The sequence below is a fragment of the Culex pipiens genome, chromosome 3, assembly GCF_016801865.2.
Source record: "Culex pipiens pallens isolate TS chromosome 3, TS_CPP_V2, whole genome shotgun sequence".
Lineage (NCBI taxonomy): Eukaryota > Metazoa > Arthropoda > Insecta > Diptera > Culicidae > Culex > Culex pipiens.
This window is the reverse complement of record NC_068939.1, coordinates 51,591,573-51,596,118: the sequence shown is the minus strand read 5'-3', so window position 1 is coordinate 51,596,118 and position 4,546 is coordinate 51,591,573.

Here is a 4,546-nt window from a genome sequence, read left to right as displayed (position 1 = left end):
GAACTTGAGCTGGCCCGGCTGGCTGGCTGATTGTGGTCGTCGCGTAGAGCTAAGCTACCGCGTCAAAGTCCAGAGAGTGCTTGCGTCAGGCTGAGGATGGTCAATGAGTGAGGTGGCTGAGGCTGAATCTGTGACTGGGGCATTCCGTCCGGTCAAATCACTATGAGCTGATTTATTAAAATAATATCATAACTAATCAAATTTTGGTGCAGAAAATTAAACCCAAAAAGACATGACAATAAAAAACGATCTTATTAAGATTTAATATACATTTCGAGTTTTTGGCCAAAAATCGCACCCTCACACCACTGTGCGTCCGTCCGTCCGGTCCGGTCTTGCGTGTGAAGTGGATATTGCTCGAGAGATGCTGCGCGCGGGCTCATAAGTAGTGGTCAAACAACCATCGGCAATCGGTGTGTCCGTACCAAGGCGGAGATCAGGTCTGTCGCAATGACCGTTGCCTGGGGCCGGCGATGGACAAATATCGTATGAAGTGTTCTTATTTCAAACCAAGCACCACCTAACGGTATCGGCTCGCCGTGGCATTAGAAAATCGAATTGCTTCCAAGTTCCCGCGCCGATGGCTGAATCAATATAGACTTGACTGTGGTGGTGGTACCGGTTTTGGAAACGAACCACTAAAAATTACGACAAATTTTTGGATTCTGAATTCGATATGATGTCCGTGTTTGCTGGGTGGAACGTAGCAATGAGTTGTGTAGATAGGTTTTTTTTTCTTTTTAGAATGTTGGAACAAGTTTTCGATTTTGTGGTACAAAGGGGTAGGTTTAGTTTTATTTGCAATTTATGTTTTTATTTTACTCATACCTAATATGTTAAATATTGATTTTATATGTTTGATTTCAGGCTGCATCACGGCTTGCATTTTTTCATATAATCAGCTAAAAATTAGCTAAAAATACTTATAGTATAGAGCAATTCTCTACCAAAACCGTAAATGGATTTTATTTGTATTTTTTGATTTGGCTCAAACAAATGTTTAAGGGGACAAAACCTGCAACTTTTGAGCCATAGAGAAACATGGTCAAAGAATCTGCTGCCAAGTTATGATTTTTTTTAAAATAGTGATTTTTGAAAAAATCGAAATTTCATGCAAAAACAAACTTAACTTAATTTTTAAATATAAAATTGAATTTGCAATCGAAAAGTACATTACAGATTATTTGATAAAGGGCTCTGTTTTCAAGATATATAATAAAATATATAAATTTGATTTTAGCGAAATATTTCTAATATCGATATCTCAGCAGGAAAGATCGAAAAATTTCACGAATGCACAGTGTTCGGAATGGCAAAATTAAGTGGAATAAATTGATAACTCCTTTATTTGACGTCCTAGCGAAATGGTGTCTTGGGAAGAGTTGTTGTACTTGATAAGGGCTATCTTTAGAAGTTATTGACATACAGGGTGACGACCTTCCAGGGTGTCAACCAAAAACTAACTTTGTTGGATAACGTTGTAGGGCTTTGGTGTCTTCGACAACGTTGTAGAGTAAAAAATTTCATGGAAGTTTGTCGAAGGCGCCAAATTTGTAGCTCTTAATCTACTCGAGATATACGCCATTTTTGCAAAAATGGTCCAAAAAAGCACTTTTTTGGTGATAACTCAAAATGTTGGCATTTTAGCGGCCTACTATGTTCCGAAGAATTGTTTATGACATAAAATTACACATCTTTGCCCAAGACAGCAAAATGTTTTGAGCCTTAATTGAGGAGTTATAACCATTTTTAGGTGATTTTGAGCCTATTTTCAAGTTGCTATGTTTTCAAAATGGCGCATTTTGGCGCAAAACCGAACAATGCACCTGAAAGTACTCACTTTCAACTACATTTCCTGAAAATATCTCAGTGTCTATCGGTGTCTATTTTTAGAAAACTCAATTTGAATTTGACGGTTTTTAATCAATTTATTTATAATTTTTAAGCTGAATCTTATTGAAAACGTGGTAATAATCGGTAAAATGAAGGGTAAATTGATAGATTTTTATTGAAAATACGTTATTTATGCTTTAATTATGACATACAATTCAAAATTCTGAATAAAAACATATTTAGCATAAAATTAATGCAAATTAAAATTTTAAGTTATTTGTTTTATTTGAAATTAATTATTTTCTTTTATACTTGGGCAATTCAGAAAGGTTGTCGTATTTTTTGCCCTTTTAAAATGTTAGTCTTGATTTAAAATATTTTTTTCGAAAAGATCGGAAAATTTTACGACCGTTTCATGTATTAAAATTGAAAATCGGACCATTAGTTGCTGAGATATCGACATTAGAAAATGGTGGGTTGTTTTGGTGAGACTTAGAAACTTCAATTTTCGTGTTTCTTTTTCTTAAAGCGGCTGTATCTCAGCAATCAGAGGTCCAATCTGCAATGTCTCTTAGACAATGTTATAGCAAATTTTCTGAGCTTAACAAAAAATAATTTTAGTAATGGTCACTCATGCTCACTATTTACAAAAATCATAAAACTACACATATTTCGCTAAAATCAAACCTTCGGTGGCTATATCTTAAAAACAGAGCCATTTATCAAATTATCTGTAAAGTACTTTTCGATTGGAAATTCATTTTTCCAGCTCAAATCAAGCAATTCCAGCAATTCCAGCTCAAATCAGGAATTTTCTGGTACAAACCCGACCCTCTCCGATTTCAATGAAACTTTGTAGACATGTTATCCTAGGCCTATATAAGCCATTTTTGTGTATATGGAGCCAATAGTACTCGAAAATAATATTTGAGAAGGGCGTTAGGTATTTAAATATTTTTTTAAATTGCAATTTGAAATTGCTGTATCTCGAAGCCGTTGCGTCGTATCAAAAAGTGGTCAAAGACAAACTTGTAGGAAATTTGACTGACTTTCTGAAAAAAATACACTGAAACAAAAATACACGCCAGATCTATGAGATTTTTTGATTTTTAAGTCTAAAACTTAAATTTAAAGATGATGTCACGATTTTTTTCGTGCCTAAGATGCTACCAAAAGACTGACGAAAAATGCAGGATGGTATGTCTCTCCTAAAAAATACAAAAATCATTTACTACAACTGTTTTTTTATAAAGTGGTCTAAACGTCAAAATTTTTAAAAACCGGTAGTGGGAATCGATTTCGCAGACAATTTTACATAAAAGTCTCAATATGACCATTGTCCTATGATCAATCCTTGGGAAGATACAGCGGTTTTAAGAATAAAAATATTAAAAAAACGGGTTGTTTTTTTGGTTTTTAGCTATTTCCATATGACAGACTTGGTTTTTCAGTCTCGTAAATATTTTTACCGGAAATCTCGTCCAATTTCCCATAAGTTTGTCTTTGACAGCATTTGAATGGATGTAAGCGCTGTATCTTCCCAAGGATTGAACATAGGACAATGGCCATATTGAGACTTTTATGTAAAATTGCCTGCGGAATCGATTCCCACTTCCGGTTTTTTAAAAATTTTGATGTTTAGACCACTTTTCAAAAAAAAAATGTGGTAAATGATTTTTGTATTTTTTTAGGAGAGACATACCATCCTGCATTTTTCGTCAGTCTTTTGGTAAAATCTTAGGCTATTTCCTCAAAAATTTTGAACGAAAAAAATCGTGACATCACCTTTAAATTTAAGTTTTAGACTTAAAAATCAAAAAATCTCATAGAAGTGGCGTGTATTTTTCTCAGAAAGCCCGTCAAATTTCCTACAAGTTTGTCTTTGACCACTTTTTTATACGACGCAACGGCTTCGAGATACAGCAATTTTGAAATTGCAAAATACAAAAATATGTTAATACCTTACGCCCTTCTCAAATGTAATTTTCGCGTACTATTGGCTCCATATACTCAAAAATGGCTTATATATGCCTAGGATAACATGTCTACAAAGTTTCATTGAAATCGGAGAGGGTCGAGTACAAAAGTACCAGAAAAAATCCTGATTTGAGCTGGAATTGCTCCATAAATAAAATTACGTCAAATTAGTTTTTGCATGAAATTTCGATTTTTTTCCAAAAATCACTATTTTTCCAAGATTCATAACTTGACGGCAGATTTTTTTACCATTTTTCTCTATGGCTCACAAGTTGCGGGTTTTTGTCCCCTAAAACATATAAAAAAACTCGAAAATATAAAAATACGTATTTTGAGAAATTGAGTTTCTGTGAAAAAAAAATCAATTTAAAAAATTGGCAATTTTTTTTTCCGTGTACCTATTTTCTTCTCAATACTCCTCAACAATAAGTACAACTTTGCCGAAGACACCAAATTGATCAGAAAATTCACTCAAAAGTTACAGCTGTTTGAATATTTACGTACCATTTTTGTATGGTTCAAAAAAAAGGTAATCCGCTCAATAGTTTTGAGATATCGTCAAATAAGTGAAAGCGTGTCAAAAAATGTCAAGTCCAATTTTCACTATTTTAAAGCAGAAACAAGTATAACAAAATGCTTGCCGCAGTTATGCTGTCACAAGTTAGCAAAATATCAATAATTTTTTGAAAATATTCTTTTTATTACAGTTTCACGTATTTTTCGATACAGTCTCAAA